The sequence below is a fragment of the Bos indicus x Bos taurus genome, chromosome 26 (assembly GCF_003369695.1).
Source record: "Bos indicus x Bos taurus breed Angus x Brahman F1 hybrid chromosome 26, Bos_hybrid_MaternalHap_v2.0, whole genome shotgun sequence".
In the NCBI taxonomy this organism is placed as follows: Eukaryota; Metazoa; Chordata; class Mammalia; order Artiodactyla; family Bovidae; genus Bos; species Bos indicus x Bos taurus.
The window spans coordinates 8,215,539-8,234,093 of record NC_040101.1 but is presented as its reverse complement, the minus strand read 5'-3'; the positions used below and the strand labels follow the sequence as shown (position 1 = coordinate 8,234,093).

Sequence of the window (18,555 nt, the reverse complement as noted above, 5' to 3'; positions counted from 1 at the left end):
AACAGCTAAGACTCTGCAACCCTGTGGACTGTAACCTGCCAGACTCCTGTCCATGGAATTCTCCAGGCAAGAATATTGGAGTAGGTTTGCATTCCCATCTCCAGGGATCTTCCCAACCCAGGGATCGAACCCAGGTCTCCCACATTGCAGGTGAATTCTTTACCAGCTGAACCACCAGGGAAGTCCAAAGTATTAAATATCAATACAAATGGATACTTAGAAAATGGCAAGATGCCTGGGGTTTAATCCCATCATTGGTTTCAGCAGGGACCTTTCCAGGATCACTGCAGACTTAGTACCTTCCATTCTATACCAGGAGTTTCCACAAGCCCATTTATCATAGCTCTGAATCATCGCAGTATCTTCTCTAACACAGCTGGGCCTGATGATTTAAACAATACGGGGACCTTTAATTTATCAAGCTAATGTGATTACACAGCCATCCCACAGTCTAGCCATCTCATAGGCACTCAAGTGGAGGCCCCTCCTATGAAATTTATGATCGGAAGCTTACATGCTTCCAGCCCCTTTAAATAGGAAAATCTTTACCGTAGTTGAGGGATGAGCTCATTCCACAATCTGGGGAAAAAAAAAAAAATCAAGCCCTTCCACAAGTGCCCTGCTCCGTTAGTTTTTGCCACTCGTCCCCAGACACCAAGGTTTAAACACCATTTACCAACAAGCTTAATTTTAACCTGCCTTTACAGAGGATGCCGAATCAATTACGTATCAGCTGATAACGTCTGCACATCCCGTGCTGGTGGCATCTGGTAACTAATGCTGCCCGTGAGGCTGACCGGGAGCAGCTTCACACAGCACCTTCTGGTTATTATAAGCATCACTCTGACCCAGAGCTGAATGTAGGGGCTTCAGACATAGCAGGCTGCATGGGGATTTTGCATCTTGAAGAAATCCGTTTGTATGCGGTGTAATTAAAATACACCAGGGCAAGGGACTTCCCCAGCAGTCCAGTGGTTAGGACTCTGTACTTCCACTGCAAGGGGCTTAGGCTTAATCCCTCATTGGGGAACTGAGATTCTGCATGCCATGCAGTGCAGTGAAAAACAATAAAATATAAGGCACTAGAGCATAATTCAATTGGAATGGAGTTTCCCCATCAAACCACATGAGGCTGCAGAGATCTTCCCAACCTTAAAATGACCTACGAGGGGCAGGGTAGAAATTTCCTTCAGATCTTTGGAGTGTTTCCTCCTCTCCTGATATACCTGTTTTCACCATTCAAAGATGGAAGGGACACAACATCTTCTCAGTCAAGTCCCTCATGTTGCAGATAAGGAAAGAGGCTCAAAGAAGTCAAGGAAGCAGCCTGAGGACACAGAGCAGTCAGTGAGAACAGGAACTAGATGTGTAAAGGCCTGAAAAAGTGAGGGCAGCCCCACAAGGTAAGAGTCAGCAACCTCTGAAGTCAGACTGCCTGGGTTCAAGCCCCAACTCTTATCATTCATAAGTTACGAAAATTTAGGTACGGTGACCCTCTCTAACCTCAGTTTTCACATCTGTAAAATGGGGATGTTAATCATGTCTGTCGCAAGGTTGCTGAGAGTAAATGGAATAATGCAAAATCGAGCACATACTAAGTACCCAAATGTAGGTTACTATTATCAGAACTCAAGTTTCTCAATTCCCTGTCCTGGGTTCTATTTCACCAAAGTGAAGTGAAAGTTGCTCAGTAATGTCTGACTGTTTGCAACCCCATAGACTACACAGTCCATGGAAAGCTCCAGGCCAGAATACTGGAGTGGGTAGCCTTTCCCTTATCCAGGAGATCTTCCCAACCCAGGGATCAAACCCAGGTCCCTCACATTGCAGGCGGATTCTTTACCAGCTGAACCACAAGGGAAGCCCAAGAATACTGGAGTGGGTAGCCTATCCCTTCTCTAGCAGATCTTCCTGACCCAGGGATTGAACCCAGGTCCCCCATATTGCAGGTGGATTCTTTACCAACTGTGCTACCAGTGAAGCCCATGTCACCAAACTGCTGCTGCTGCTAAGTCGCTTCAGTCGTGTCGGACTCTGTGCGACCCCACAGACGGCAGCCCACCAGGCTCCTCCATCCATGGGATTTTCCAGGCAAGAGTACTGGAGTAGGGTGCCATTGCCTTCTCCATCTCACCAAACTATTCTCTATATACTATAGGTTCCTTGCCAACAAAGGTCCGTCTAGTCAAGGCTATGGTTTTTCCTGTGGTCATGTATGGATGTGAGAGTTGGACTGTGAAGAAGGCTGAGCGCCGAAGAATTGATGCTTTTGAACTGTGGTGTTGGAGAAGACTGTTGAGAGTCCCTTGGACTGCAAGGAGATCCAACCAGTCCATTCTGAAGGAGATCAGCCCTGGGATTTCTTTGGAAGGAATGATGCTAAAGCTGAAACTCCAGTACTTTGGCCACCTCATGCGAAGAGTTGACTCATTGGAAAAGACTCTGATGCTAGGAGGGATTGGGGGCAGGAGGAGAAGGGGACGACAGAGGATGAGATGGCTGGATGGCATCACCAACTCGATGGATGTGAGTCTGGGTGAACTCTGGGAGTTGGTGATGGACAGGGAGGCCTGGTGTGCTGCGATTCATGGGGTCGCAAAGGGTCGGACATGACTGAGCTACTGAACTGAACTGAACTGTCTCTGAGAATTTTTCAGATCTAGAGAAGAAGGCTGTGCGCATACCCAGGGATGAGGCACCTACAAAGCTCCCAGTGGGCACACAGAGGCATGAAATGCATAAACCATGGGTCTTTCAGAATTTGTTAATCTGATAAAAACTGATTTAATTGATGGCCAATTGGGAGGGATCCAAAAACAATCTAAAAGATAAATGACAACACTGAAGTTCATGAAACTCTAAGGTGCTTCCAAAGCGCTGAGGCTCCCTAGGTTTAATGAAATTAGATGGCAGCAAGACAAGGCCTGTAGCATAGTAATGGAATTGTATCTGTGTCAGTTTCCTGGTTTTGATAATGTTCTGTGGTTATGTAAGATGTTATCATTGTGGGAAGCTGGTTGAAGAGTACACAGGAACTCTGTGCTATTTTTGCAACTTCTTATGAGTCTAAAATTACTTCAAATTAAAAAACTAAAATAAAATTATGGGCAGAATCCAGGAGTGCCAAAAGATTAAGGGGACTCCTGGCAAGTTGTCAACATGTCAAGACATCAGGGCCAGGTGTGGGGAGCCATGGGTGGGGTGGGGGAAGAACCTCCCCATGAGGGCACAGAGGACGTCAAGTCCTGAGGGACGGATAGGACTTGGTCAAGGTCAGGGTTAGAAAGCAAGGCTCAAGGCAGGGGCCGCACCAGCTGGGGAGACTGCTATGCCCCGGTCCCTCTCCAAAGGGTGCCCTCTCCCTGAACCAGGCTGTCTGGAGTCAACACCAAACTCAAGTGAACAGCCACATGCTCACCTTTGGGATTTCACGGACTATTTCAGTCCTGTTTTCATGAGTGTGGTTTCAGCTGCCCACCCAAGACTTCTCCCATCAAGCATGTGCTTATATAAAAATAACTTGCTCACAAGCCAAACCCTCAGTGAGAAGACAAAAAGGATGGGGGTTTTGCTTCTCACTAGCCCTACCTTTTGAAACCACAGCAGCTGCAGGCCAGCCCAGCAGGGGGCAAGGGTTCTTTACCCAGAGATGAGACAGTGAGAAAGCGAAGCTGTAAAGGAGCTTCCCTGGTGGGCTTCCCTGGTGACTCAAACGGTAAAGAATCTGCCTGCAACGTGGGAGACTCGTGTTTGATTCCTGAGTCGGAAAGATCCCCTGGAGAAGGGAATGGCTACCCACTCCAGTTCTTGCCCGGAAAATCCCATGGACAGAAGATCCTGGGGAGCTACAGTCCATAGGGTTGTAAAGAGTCAGACACGACTGAACGACTAACACTTTCAAAGATCCTGGGGAGCTACAGTCCATAGGGTTGTAAAGAGTCAGACACGACTGAACGACTAACACTTTCAAAGGAAAAATGTACTTTCAAATAGTACACTTGGGTTCATTCAACCAAGTTCTCTGACCTGCTCTCCCAGACCGACCCGATCCCATCCCATCAACTGGTCCCCTCCTGGGATCTTGGCAATGGCTGTTCCCTCCTTCTGGGATGCTCTTTCTGAGCTACATTCCATGGTGCCTTCCTGTCGTTCGAGAATCAGCTTAAATGTCACCTTTCTGGAAAGGCCTTCTCCAATCACCCAGACAGTCACCCCCTAACATATAGCACTTATTATTGTCTGTTCTCTGATATTTATGAACTTGTCTAAGATGGACCCTGTTCGTCAAGTCACTGCTACAGTCTCAGCTCTTAGCGCTGGGCACACAGTAGGTCCTCCATCACTGAAGGGTGATTCTTAAAGGGGGTGTAGAGCCTGAGTCAGAAGAGTTGAAGATGAAGGATCAGGCTCCCAAATGGTTTTCATGAGCGAAGTTTCAGGATCAAGGGGCAATTCAAAGTATTCTTGCCTTTCCTCCTTTCAGCCACTTGTCCGTCCAGCCAACCATTCTTTCCCATGGCCCGCGTCCTGGGGATGTAACCTTGAATAAGACACACCTCCTATCCTAAAGGGACAAATAACCTTCTGAAGGCAGAGACGGAATGGAGGTAATTCCTGCAGTGACATGCTAAAGGCCAAAGGCGACTCCTGGGCCTCTGGCTGGGCCCCTGTGGAGATGAGGGCCATTCATGCAGAAAAGAAAACTAGAGCTAAAATCCCACGGAAGCTGCAGTGAGGAACACGTATGCTAGTTACATCCAGGAAATCTGACCAAAAAACCCAAAGAAAGTCACAGTCAAGGACAGACTGAGGATAAAAGAGGCTCACTCCTGAGATGTCTGCAGATTACCGGCCCCCATCTTTGCCATGGAAGAACTGGAAATCCTTCTCAGAAGAACAGCTGTGATCACTGCTACGTCCCATCTTAAAGAGCTTAACGCTCGCACCCACGTACAAACATGACCACACGCGTGCACACGGGAGCGCACAGGTACACAGACGCCAGGGGCCCACCCCTGAAGAGCTCACACAGAAGTGGAATATGCGTTTTCTTTCAAAAAGCCCCAGAGGGCTTTAGATTTAGAACCTGCATTTAGAACCAACAAGCTTCCGGCAAAGTTCCCTCTGATTGTAGTTATAGAGGTGCCTTGCAGTGTCAACAATAAGAGCGTGAAATGCATCCAGGAGGATCTCAACAGGTGAGCCTTCCTAAGCGCCGAGAACATTCCAGTCACAATACAGAAGCTGGCCTGGGGACTCGGCTCAACACCCGGGAATGCACCCCCAGCCACTGCAGCACCCCTGCCCGGGAGAGCTGCCGGCTGGCCCTGTGCATTTCCTTCCTTGTTATGGCCCAGCCTCTTTAAAAATCAACTTCATAATGTACCCTGGAGTCACAAGCACAGCCCCGTGTTTATGGGCTCAGCCAGATCAGATAAAATTTCATTCTCTGAATTGGTTCCTAATTTAATTACTCCCCGGATAAGCGCTGGCCTCCCACTGCTGCAGGGAAAGAACTCGGGAGGCACTGGCGCCACAAGCCACGAGCTGCAGCTCTCGCTTGGCAGCTGGTGGAAGATGAGCTGTTGCGGGGCCTCTGCAGGTCAGAGGGTGTTAGGACAGCAGGCGAGGGCCAGGCGGTCACCGCCTGTCCGCCCAACCAGCCTGCGTTTACCATCCCCAGCCAATCAAGAGGGTGACCTGCCGCTTAGTAAAAGGGCTCAGGGAGAGTGTTGAGTGTAACTGAGTCGACTCTGAAAACCCAGATTCAATCCTGACTCTGTGTGGCCTCTCTGGGCCTCAGTTTCTCCATCTGCAAAATGGGGCAGGACTATGTTCCCCTGAAGGCCTTTGCAAGCTCTAACATTCAGACAAGCCAAGGGAATCAGAACCTCATCTGAGAATCAGTCCTCCTTTAGGGCCAGGAGAAGAGCATACAAAAAAGTAAATGAATTATGGAAAGCAAGTAAAGATAGCTCAAAAAAATTAATCCTAGAAATGGAAACATGTCCACACAAAGACTCATAAATGAATGTTTATAGCAGCATTATCCCTAAGAGCCAAAAAGTGGAACCACCCTATCAACAGATGAATGGATAAATGTAACGCAGCCTATTCATACAATGGGATATCATGTGGCCATATAAAGGAATGAAGTACTGATATAAGCTACCATATAGATGAACCATGAAACATGGTGTTAAGTGAAAGAAACCAGACACACACAAAAAACATATCCTATGTGATTCCATTCATCTTAGGTCCAGAATAAAGAAATCAATAGAGATAAAGTAGATTCTTGGTTGCTTAGGGTGGGGGTGGTGAATGGGGAGATAGGGGCTAACAGCTAAGAGGTGTATGGTTTCCTTTTAATATGAGGACATGCTCTAAAAGAAAACACGGTTCTGGTTGCACACATCTGTGAACCTACTAAAAACTACTGAACTGTATGCTTTAAATGGTGAATTTTATGTCATGTGAATTACATCTCATTATCCAGCCAGTCCATTCTGAAGGAGGTCAGCCCTGGGATTTCTTTGGAAGGAATGATGCTAAAGCTGAAACTCCAGTACTTTGGCCACCTCATGCGAAGAGTTGACTCATTGGAAAAGACTCTGATGCTGGGAGGGATTGGGGGCAGGAGGAGAAGGGGACGACAGAGGATGAGATGGCTGGATGGCATCACTGACTCGATGGACATGAGTCTGAGTGAACTCCGGGAGTTGGTGATGGACAGAGAGGCCTGGCGTGCTGCGATTCATGGGGTCGCAAAGAGTCAGACATGACTGGGTGACTGAACTGAACTGAAAGCTGTTTTATAAAAAGGATAGGTTGAATAAAAAAAAAAAAAACTTTTGCATGATTTTTAAAAATAAATCAGATGAGAACATTGTAAAGTAAATATACATAACATAAATACACATACACACACACACATTCTCCCTAAACAGTTCCACAGCTTCATAACTGATCCAAAGGTACATAAACCACAAAAAAAAAAAAAAAACAAAACTGCTGACTTCAAAGTGGGCAGGCTTGCATTTTTCTATTGATTTATTTCAGTTTTAACAGCCAAAAGCAAATTTATTTTCTACCATCGAAATGGCAACTGAGGTTTCATCTACTCTTTAATACATCATTTTTATTCTCAGAAACAAATTGTGAAGAATGCAAAAGATGCGTGGATTTTCAACAGCCAGCCGGTGAGCAAAGGATTTTCTTTCTTTTTGCCTGGAAGCTATTTCCAATGAAGAGGCCACATTTGCTAAGCTCCCTCTTCCCTTTTGTGTATCTTTCTAATTTCTCACAGAAACTGCTACGGAACAAGTATAAATAGCTTTCAAAGTTAGGGCGACACAGATGTCAGGCTGATCCCAATTCCATTATTCTGAGCGTTCTTTCATCCTCTCATTTAGCGCTCCTGACAACTTTCTTCAGCAAATTCAACATGTCCTAAAAGCAGCTATTTCCTCTGACTTTCAAAACAGCGCGGCTGGATTACTGGTCTGATATGGGGTTGGCTGGGGCCTCCTGGAACTATTACCTTGATCGAGAATTGTGAGAGAATAAGGGAAGGTCACAACATGTGGGTCCGGCTACAGATGACCACAGAAAGGGAAATTCTGAGTGTCCCACAGTTCAAGAACATCCAGGTAAACAGGAAGATGGTCCTCTCTAAGGACTCACCATTTCTAAGCCCAGAGGGTATTTCTTTCAGATAAGAAATACTGATGGGTCAAAGTAAGAGGCAACCAGGGGAAGTTGAGTGCTTAACCCTGGATGGTGCACGGGGCATGGTCAGGTTGATGACTCGGCTCGCCTCGCCCCTCCCCTCAGATCACCACCCTGTTTTACTTGCTCCCCTGAGTGTGGCTTGGCATCCTGGGATCCCGAGCAGAGAGATGCCTGAAGCTCCTACAGCCAGGACACGATGCCCCGTACGAGACCGAGAAGGATTCCTGCCATTTCAACCGAGTCCTGGTCCTAAAGCAACAGCGCATGGGGGGAGAGATGGAGTTGGCCCCCACCCCACAGAAGGGTCCTGGGCTGCCTGGGATGCCAGGCAAAGGAGGTGCTGCTACCAGCCAACCAGAGGCTGCAGTGGGGGGACCCCCAGTCCTGCCAAGATCCCCCTGGATCCCCTCTCATTTGTCCTTCATCACCTTGTGATGATAGGGGGTTTCCAGGTGGGGGACAGCCTGGATTCAGAGCTCACTTGTGGACCAGGTCGGCCCGCTCCCACCGACCAGACGACCTTCACTCTGTATTTGTTGAGACACTGGAGAGAGGCTTTCCAGCAAGGGCTGCCCCCTTGAGAATAAACCCGCTCCGTCCCAACACAGACACACACACACACACACACACACACACACACAATGCCAGGAGCAGAGGCCCCGGCCCAGCCGGACTGTAGCCCCCAGTCTCTCATTCCAAAGAAGAGCAAATACGTGCTGACATCCTGTCTCCGGCAAACGTCTGACAAGTCTGCGCTGTTCATCATGGAAAATGAAAAAGCTAAACGGCCCCAAGAATCTGCCGGAGGATGACATCCGACGGAGGCCCTCAACCTTGAACCAGAAACGAGACCATGGAAAGAGCACCACCGATCCTGAATTCTTCTCCACATCTTCTTAAAGCAACAGCGATTCTGAAATCGAGTGTCTGGTTACACGACCCAGAGACTAGCCAGCTGCAGCCAACTCCCACCTGGATGTCCAGGAAACTGAAGGCAGGGAAGCCGGCCGGTCCCACGGGACTTGGGCCAAAACTTCGCCCTGCCCAGGGTGGCTGCAGCTTAACAGATGGCATGATCACAAGTGTCTACTGGGAAACCCCACTGGTTGGCCCAGTTCCCCAGGGCCACCGCTTTCTTGTAATCCTGGAGATCCCTGACGTGCACAAAGCAAATGCAGCTTGCGTGTGTACATTTGGAAGGCTCTTTATATAAACAGGTTCACGAATCAGAGGGAACAATCCTCTGTAGACCAATAGTCTGATTTTCGGTTTGGAAATTATGGTCTCTATAAATACACTCCAGGACATACTTTATATTTTTAATGCAAATATTTACATTCCAAACAAAGGAGCATGGAACTTAATGACAAGCTATTTATACCGGCTATAAGAAACACTAACAGCTCCCACATTTCTTGCCTGAGTTAATGGCTCCTGCTTCTATTCCTGAAATACAAATTTCCATAGTATTTTTCCCCAAGACTCTCCAGCCACACAAAAAAAACTGTGTAATAGCCCAAAACCTAATGTCAGGAAAGCCAAGTTTAGCACATTAGGCTCTTGACTCCTTCTGAAATTTACTGATAAGCACTAACTCTCCTGCACCACGCTACCAAACTGGGGTTACTTTTCTGTCTTCTTTGGGTGTACATTCAGAGGCCCACACGAAATCCATCACAGCCCTTTCTCCAGGACAAGCTGGTTCTTGATGTGTTAATTCAACAAACGACAGTCTCTAGCGACTGACCGGACCCCCCGACAGCCTCTCACCCTTGAGAGGCTCACCAGGCTGGGGTGAGTGGACCACACCCAGGAATACTAGAAAGATCATAGTAAAAAGGAGGATGGGGTCAAGGTCAAGGTCAGTAGAGGATCCCTGCAGACACTCAGAGGAGAACAGTGACATCTGGATGGAAGGATGTGGAAAGACGGTTAAGAATTACTCGCAAAACTTCCAGAAGGCAATGAGGAGATGGGGGCAGGGGGCTGGATGAAGATTCAGGCCGAGAGGGGGAATCAAGAGTGGGGGACCGAGAGAAGGCAGAAAGGCTCTCACACTCAGGCTACCAGGCGGTCAGTCTGCCAGTGGTTCTGCCCCTCCTTGTAAATTACCCTTGTGTTACAGTTAGAATGCAGCCTTGAGGTCAAAGGCTGATCATTACCTCAATCTAACTCATCACTGCCATGCTCTGCAGGTAGCAACACAGTCGACAGGCTTACCTCCTAACCTTGATGTCCTTACCGACTGCATATCTAATGCTGTCCTTATCAACTCTGCACCTAACAGGTGCCATGTGTGAGACCCCTCCATGGGTCAGGCCCCGGGCTCAGCACCTATCATTTGCTCTAGGTGGATGGAGGGGTCAGGGGAGGTGGGGGGCCGCGGGGGACTCTTCTTGCCCACTCCTGATGTTTCCTGCCTCATGGAGACAGAGCTGCCTGTGTACCACCACTGTGTCTCCACCTGGTGAGGTCCACACCATCCCAGGAGCGTGCAAGGAAGAGCCTGGCCTCATCTCTTCCCACACAGAGTAGGCACTGCCCCCTGCTGGCTGCACCAGGTTGAGGGGGGCAGTGGCAGCCGCCCCGGAAGAGGCTGCTGCTTTCCCACTGGCCTGCGACTCAGGAGAGGTCAGTGGGCCTCACTGCCCGCTTCTCACTTCAGGTATGCGATGCCCACATGCCCACTGGTTCAATCACATTCTCCAAGATCCACTTCAGTTGGGACCAAATACTGCATTTCTCTTTATGCATCTTTCTCCTCCCCTCTCTCCATTGGTTCAGAACTTGGCCAGGAAAGAGGGGTTTAATTTGGGGGGCTCCCTTGGACCCTAGTTTGTACTGTGAAAAGAAAGTGAAAGTCCCTCAGTCGTATCCCACTCTTTGGGACCCCATGGAGAAGTCTCCAGACCAGAATATGGGAGTGGGTAGCCTTTCCCTTCTCCAGGGGATCTTCCCAACCCAGGAATCAAACCCAGGTCTCCCGCATTGCAGGTGGATTCTTTACCAGCTGAGCCACAAGGGAAACCCAAGAATACTGGAGTGGGTAGCCTATCCCTTCTCTAGCAGATCTTCCCGACCCAGGAATCGATCGGGGTCTCCCACAATGCAGGCGGATTCTTTACCAATTGAGCTATCAGGGAAGCCCATTTGTACTCCTGGTACCCAAACTATGCTACAAAAACAAGATAGAGATTATCAACCCCACTTTACAGATAAGGAAACTGATGACCAAGCAGATGTAACCACTGGCCCAGGGTCACGATAATGGAACACAGAAGCACAGGAGCAACTCAAGCCCAGGTCCACGTGGCGTCCAGGCTCACCCCACCACCTAGGCTGCCTCTCCAAGGGGACAAGGGATTCCACACTCAGGCTAAATCCACATCCGTGTGATGGGCATCAAACCTTTGGTTGATTAGAAAATGAAGGTGCTAGTCAAACTCGCCTCATTCAGCCCGAATCAGCTAACGCATGTCACAAAGGGGAGACACAGCAGTCCAGACCCCTTTCAACAAGGAGTGAGACAATAACACAGCTTTACAGGCCTCTCAGACTCTGAAATGCACCTTCCAACCTCACAGCAAATGCGCTATGGGCCCCCGGCCCCCTCAGGGCAGCTCCCTACAAGGGCAAGCAGAGCAGGTCAGAACTTCCCCGAGATCCAGGGCTACCCTGGAGGAAGGGACCCACCATCTCCGGAGGCCTCTCCCCCTCTGAGGTCACACCAATATCATCTCGATCACAGGGAGCAAAAAGGGTCAGCAGGCACATATTCCATTTCAAGAGAAGATGTGAAACCACCCGTCATAGGAAAAAACAACTGTGCCTGCCCAGGTGGTGAAGGACGGGGAAGCCTGGCGTGCTGCAGTCCATGGGGTTGAAAAGAGTGGGACACGACTGAGCATCTGAACAGAAAGGTGGCGCTAGTGGGTAAAGAACCAGCCTGCCAACACAGGAGACGTAAGAGACGTGGGTTCAATCCCTGGGTCAGGAAGATCCGATGGAGGAGGGCATGGCAACCCACTCCAGTACTCTTGCCTGGAGAACCCCGTGGACAGAGGAGCCTGATGGGCTACAGTCCGTGGGGTCGCAAAGAGTCAGACACAACCGAGGTGATTGAGCATAGCACAGCCCTGTAATCTAATTATGTGCCCATGTTGGGGTATTTTCCAGGCACCTGGATGATGAGGCGGCCTGTCTCAATATTTTTATCACAAGCACAGTTCTGGAAAGGGTCCAGGTTTCCATTATAATGACACTCTCTGCTTTTGAGGATCTGCCAGCCTTTCTTGCTTCAGAGACCCAGAAGGCCTGGACCCGGACAAATTCTAGAAACATAGCATAGGTGTCAGGATGAGCCTGCCCGGGCAAGAAGGCCCCGGCACACCCGCTCAGAACTCTTTGAAGCTTGGAGTGGGGCTCAGGAATGCAACATTAGAAAGCTGGCCTCCCCAGAACATCCCCTGATCTGCCCTCGGCTTAATCACCACTACACAGGAGCACAGCCAAACCGCCCGGCCACCTGTCCACGGCGTCTGCTGGAAACATCTCAGAGGGCGGCTGTGGATGTAGCCCTCTCTTTGCCGGGAGAGATGAAGCAATCAGCCTGACTAGAAGCTAAGGCGTCCTGGGGTGTCAGAGAAGCTCTCTGAGGTAGAATATGCTAAAAGTCATGCTCCCCTCCTCCACCATGAAATATACACAGCTACATTTAAAAAAAAAGAAAGCTGGGCAAGCAATTTCAGGGAGCTCAGAAACATTCTCCCATCCCCAGTAATGAGCTCTAGAGCTGATGTATATTAAGCACTTACTGTATGCTAGGCACCACTCCAAGCAGGTATTAAGTGTCCTGTGTAGGACTTCCCTGGCGGCTCAGATGGTAAAGAATCCACCTGCAATGCAGAAGACTCAGGAGACCTGGGTTCGATCCCTGGGTGGGGAGGATCCCCTGGAGAAGGGAATGGCAACCCACTCCAGATTCTCGCCCAGAGAATCTCTTGGACAGGGGAGCCTGGCGGGCTACAGTCCATGGGGTTGCAAAGAACAGGACACAACAGAGCGAATAACACCTGGCTCAGCTCTCAGGCCCCAGCTCTCAGGCCACTCCAATCTCAGAGCCGCACTAACCTAGCAACTGCTGCGCTCTGGGCAGTGTTACATAGTCTGACTCGTGCAAGTTCTGCCTGGCCCACTACTCTAAGCTCTGCCTCGTGGCCCCCTTGCACCTGGCCCTGGGCTTGCACCTGGAGGAAGACATAAATGCCGCGTTTGGCTGGTGCTGATGAAACAGGCTGCTCGCATTTCCTCCACATCCCTTTCGAAATCAACAGAGACCGAGAACCTGCTTTCCTTTGCCACCCCCCCACCCCACTTGCTGATTCATCACCGCCTTCCCCTTTGAGAGCCATGACTGCTTTTCCCCACCCCCACCCCGAGTCCCTCCTTCCTCCACTGCCATTCTGTGATCCGACCTCTTGCACATCCGGAGGGCTAAATGATTGGGCCCTGTGGTCTCCAACAGCCTCCCCGCCCTCTGATTGAGACAAAGGGAGACCTGTCTGACCAGGCTGGCATAGGGCAAGCTGGGAACCCGTAGGGACCCAGCAAAGGACAGCTGTTAGGACCAAACGTCTTCCTCCCCAATGCCCGTACTTAAAAATATTATGTATTGGCCCGAATGAACACAGACCCTTTACTTTTCTTCCTAGATGTGGACACTGGATACACACACTAGATAACAACCACCTCTGCGCTTCATTTCACGCTGTGAAGACCCAGGTCTACACACAAATCTTCCCATCCTAGCACTTCGTTTTAACAGAGGAGCCTCTCAGGAAGGAAATCAGACCCCAGCACCTGAGAACAATAAAGAAACACCCTGTGCAAGTCAGAACAGTCCCCTGATATGCTGTCAGCTAAGTGAGAAGACAGGCTCTGAATCGCAGCGAAGCGGCACAGTTAGGGCGGAAGTCAGCCACCGTCCCGAGCAGCCCGGCTTTCAGGTGGTGGTGCACCATCCTCACCAGCTGATGACTGAAAGCATCACTTCCACATCACGTGCCGCTCAAGAGACGCCTGGTGAGGGAATGCTCACACAACAACGCTCCCAGGCCAGCTAGGTTTCTAAGTACTTTCTGCTTTTACTCATAGATCAAGGAAACTCGTCTCTCATATGAACAGGTTCCAAACAGTACCTCTGTAATCCTGGAACTGCTGACGCCTGGGGATCAGGACAGGGTCTGGATCTGGGGGGCAGGAAGCAAGAGCTGCCCAGCAAAGGGGATGTCCACTCATCTGGGAGATTCCAAGAGGCTCCAGCCTGGCAGGGTGGGATGTAAGAGCCGACCCAGGAGCCAGAGCATTGGAGATCTGGGCTGATGTTTCACTTCTGGGCTCTGTGACTTGAGACTCACTGCTCCAAGCCTCAATTCTCACAATGGTAAGAAAAGACTCCTCCCAGGCCACCCATCCCTCACTGGCCTTTTTCCTGGCCTTACTCTCCCAGCTGTTAATGCAGCTCACTGCTCAACTATCTACCTGGCACAGACATTTTTGCCTGCGCCCTTCCTAGAAAGGCAGGAACTCTGTCTTATCCCGGTATCGGTGTATACTATTGAATAATGAAACAATATGAAAAGTTTTATGCAGAGTGCCTCTTTCCATATGGCAAGTGAGAGTGTTAGTCCCTCAGTCGTGTCTAACTCTTTGTGACCCCATGGTCTGTAGTCCACCAAGCTCCTCTGTCCATGGAATTCTCTACACAAGAATACTGGAGTGGGTTGCCATTTCATTTTCCAAGGCATCTTCCTGACCCATGGATCAAACCCGGGTCTCCTACATTGCAGGCAAATTCTTTACCAACTGAGACAGGAGTTCATCAGACAGCTACTGAATGGATGCGTGACACACAGCACATGAAGGCTGGCACTTGGCCACAGGCACAGAGGCGTCCGTCATTCTAGTCCCTTGGCCTGGGGCTGTGGTCTCCATATCCTTATCATGTGTTACACCTCTCTGATGGTGGGACACCCTTCCCAATATGCAAACTCAGGACCAGATGTCAAGCTTCAGACTTCTTGGCAGAGCACCCACTCCCAACCGTCTCCTTTCCCTGTAGAATTTGAGCCCACACTTAAATGTTCAGGCTTGAGAATTTCCTTGAAAATTAACAAGACTTGTCAAGTCAATTTTTCTCCCAGCTGGGTAAAGCTGAATCAAAGCTGCCCTCTTGGGTAGGGCATGTGCTCACCTGCTCAGGGCAGCCCCGGAGTCTCCCCACCTCTCCCCATCCCCTGGAGCTAGCAGGGATTCAACTGGAAGCCAGTGCGCCAGGCAACCTCCAGCCAGGTCATAGGCGGCCTTGGACACCCACGGTCTAATCACAGCCCAGCTCTAACCTGAAGCACCCACTAGAGCAGGTTCCAAGAGCCTGAGATTCCTGTGGACTAGATGGTAAACTTGGGGCTTCTCTTCTGCGCCTTCTCCAGACACCAAATAAGCAAAGTCCACTTCCCAACCTCTCCCAAACTTTCCTGCAAACACTGCCTCTTCCACACACTGGGATTAATCTTCTCTTCTTCGGGCCAGTGGGAAAACCAAACACCTCCCTTCTCCTGGCCACAGGCAACAGCAACAGAAAAGAAGAAAGGTGCAGACACAGAGGCCTCACAGCAACCACCGTGACAGTGCTGGGACCTCTGGCCATCTGATCATCAAAGAACAGCAAGGCAGGCAGGGGATCCACTCTGGACAAATCAGCCTCTCCATCCTGCCTCCAAACACAAGGTCCTGGATGAATTAATGCTGCTCACTGCAGTCATGCAACACCCGAGAAAGAACACAAAAACACTGCTGAATTCCCTTCGGAGGGCCAGGGAGCTGGACCTGGAAGGGGGAGAAGAGCCCCCTGCAGCTCCACTTCTGGCTCACTTGCGCACCTATGCACTGAGAGAGCCTGGCAAGCTGCTTCACCTGCTGGCTCAGTTCCCCCAGCCAGCAGGAGGCAGGACATTCTCCTGGAAATCTTTCAGGAGCGTTAGAGAGAAAAACCTATTTGATTAAACCCATTTGAAAAACCTATTTGATTAAAAACTACCTAGCAGCAGCAGTTAAAAGGCATTTTATTCCCATGCTATTCTAAACAAAATCATATATGATTTGTATGCTAAGACATCCGGATTCAACATGCTGTTGGTAAAATTAACAAGAACCATGTTCTGGAAGGGAGGGCTCCTGATTTTGCCACTGGGGGAAGGGGAGAAGGAAAGCTGGACATGGAAAATGCTGTGTGGGGGAGGAACGGGAGGGGGGCAGTTCTAGAGGAAATTGGGGCAAATCTCCAGGCCTCAGTTTCCCCCCAGGCGCCTCAGGAGGTGCGCCCCCCCACTGCTTTTCTGCTCCGTCACCTGGTGGATGTCCTTCTAGAACCGCAGCTGATAAGATCTGGGGCCCTGCAAACCCCTTGGCTCAGCCTCACAAGACGGCGCGCCACATCCCTTCGCGGGGCGTCCTGGGGTTTCCTAGAGATGTAACTTCATTCCCCCAAACTCCGTGCCATCAACTCACCCAACATGAATGTAGCAAGGGCCTCGGGGAATGGGAAAACGGACCGGGGGCGGGGAAGCTGGGCTCAGCCCCAGGCTTTATCGCCTCCTTCTCGAACCTCCCTACTCCAGGCGCGGACTTCAGCTGCCAACAGCCAGCCCCCGAGCCCCAGCCTTCAGTCTGTACCCGCCGCTCCAGCCCCCGCGGGCCAACCCGGGCTGCGGGGCGGACGGGCAACGTGGGGCCAGGACCGCGACGGGGCGGTCAAGCAGCCGCGCCCAGGACCCTGGCGGCTCCGAATCCTAAACACACACGCACACACGCGCGCGCACGCCGGCCAATCCGTTCGCCCGGGGGAGTCGGAAGGCGCTTTCACAGCGCTTCATTCATTCTCCCAAAGGCGAGGTTCGCTTCTCCCGGGCGCCTCCATCCCGTGATCTTAGGAGGACTCCAAGGGGGCCACCTGCGCCACGACCCGTCCCCCATCAGCCCACGGCCGCCGAGTCCTCTACACCCGCACCTATAGCCCAACAGACTCGCGCTCCATCCCAATCGGCGGCGTCGCCCCCTCTCAGGGGCTGATGCCACCCCGGCTCCCCGCAGCTCCGTCGCCCCGCAGCCCCCGCCGCCCCTCAGCGCCGCTCGGCTCAGACCTGCAGCGTTCGGCTCGCCGCGCCCAGGCCGGCTGGGGACGCCGCCGCCGCCTCCGCCACCGCCGGGAAGCGCCGGCTCCTCCCGAGTCACACCGCCTCCGGAGCTGCGGCGGGGCGCTGGGAGGGGACAGGGGGCGGAGGGCCCGGAGGAAGAAGGCGGGGAGCAAAAGTTCAGGCCGCTCCGGGCCTCGCCGCGCCCGGGTCTCCTCCCAGGCCCGCCCACGCGGTCCCCCTCCCGGAACCCGGTCCCACGGGCTTCCGCGCCTGGGATCCCCCACCCCACGCCTCCCCGCCCGGGGCGGCCGCGGGATTGGAGCCTGGGCAGGAAGGTGGCCCCGAACCCGTGTCAGGGAGAGAGTGGCGGACAGCAAACACACCAACCTGCCCCGGGCCGCGCCTGGAAACTTCCCCGAAGTGCGCCGCGGAGCGGAGCGCCTGGCTGGGGAATCCCTACCCCCACCTTCACCCCACGCGCGCTCCTAGGGAGAAAGCACCAATCGGTCGGTCAGTCGGTCCTCCGCCTGCAGAGCGCGCCCCCCGCACCCCCATTCCGACTCCTGGGGCCGTTCTCTTGGACAGCCGGCCTGTGCGTGCCCAGAGGCAGCTGTCCGCAGCGCCACCACCCCGCCGCCGAGTCCCCGGTCCCGGAGCTCCGATCGCATTCTCCCTAGCGGGAGAGGGGGGCGTGCGAGCCATTGGCGCCGCCGCCGCCGCCGAGCATCCCTTCCCGCGGGGTCCCCGGCGCGCGGGGCGCCCAGAGCGCGGCCGGGATCGGCGGCGAGGGGACGCCCTCCGCTGGAGACGCCGATTGCCTCGGTGAGGCTGGGCCGAGGGTCGCGGGGCCCAAACCTGCCTGGGCTCTGCGCGCGCTCGCAAGTTCATTGTCTGCCTGGGCCGTCGTCGCCTCCGCCGCCGCCGCCGCCACCGCGCGGAGAGCGCCGTGGGGAGTGAGGCTGCGCGCAGCCTCGGCCGGCCCGGACTCCCTACGCCCAGCCCGGGCCGACCCCGGCGCTGCCCGGCCGGAACGCGGAGGGGCGCCGGAGCTCGGGGCCAGACACCCACCCGCCGCCTGTGGCCGCCCCCGCGCCGCGCCTGGCACCCAACTTGTACCTGAGAAGCAGGAGTCCAGCCTGGGGGCGGCGGGGGCAGCCCAGCCTCTGCGGCTCCGGCTCCGCGGGAGCGCGCCTAGCCCCGCGCCCGGAGCCCGGCATGCGGGGCGCGTCAACCTGACTCCCCGAGCGCAGGGAGGAAAAGTTTTGGGAGTGACGTGCAGATGGCGAATGAAACATCCGAAGAGAACCCGCCCCCCCGCCCCATGTCGCGCGGACACACATCAGCTTGGGTCTGGAATGTGAGACCAAGGCGTGCGCGCCGAGCGGTGGGTTTGGTTCCCGCCCCCTCCCGTTCCAAGTCAACACGGCATGTGCGCGGCGGTGATTCCGAATGAGAGCAAACCGAAACCCCTCAAGTCTGCCAGTGACACCCTGCCAGAGACATTTTTTTAACGAACTTGGTGGTCTGGAGCCAGCCCGTGCATTGATATTCAAGGCCACGGCGCTGGTGGGTTCTAAGCCCTCTGTTGTGGTTTTGCAACTGGAGACCGCTCTCTCAGGCTCTACGG

The 18,555-nt window shown here is 52.5% G+C and overlaps 1 protein-coding gene across 2 annotated transcripts in view; it reads right to left on the bottom strand.

The window, feature by feature from the left end:
- Positions 1-18,280, bottom strand: part of CHST15 (carbohydrate sulfotransferase 15) — an 89,199-nt gene extending 70,919 nt beyond the window's left edge. Inside the window, exon 1 of one of the 2 annotated variants that reach the window (XR_003508982.1) lies at positions 18,045-18,280. The gene's annotated coding sequence lies outside the window, so the exon portion shown is untranslated. Of the gene's footprint in view, positions 1-16,934; positions 17,020-18,044 lie in introns of those variants that run through there. The other variant, XM_027529588.1, reaches the window with a different exon arrangement.
- Between the last annotated feature and the right edge of the window lie 275 nt (positions 18,281-18,555).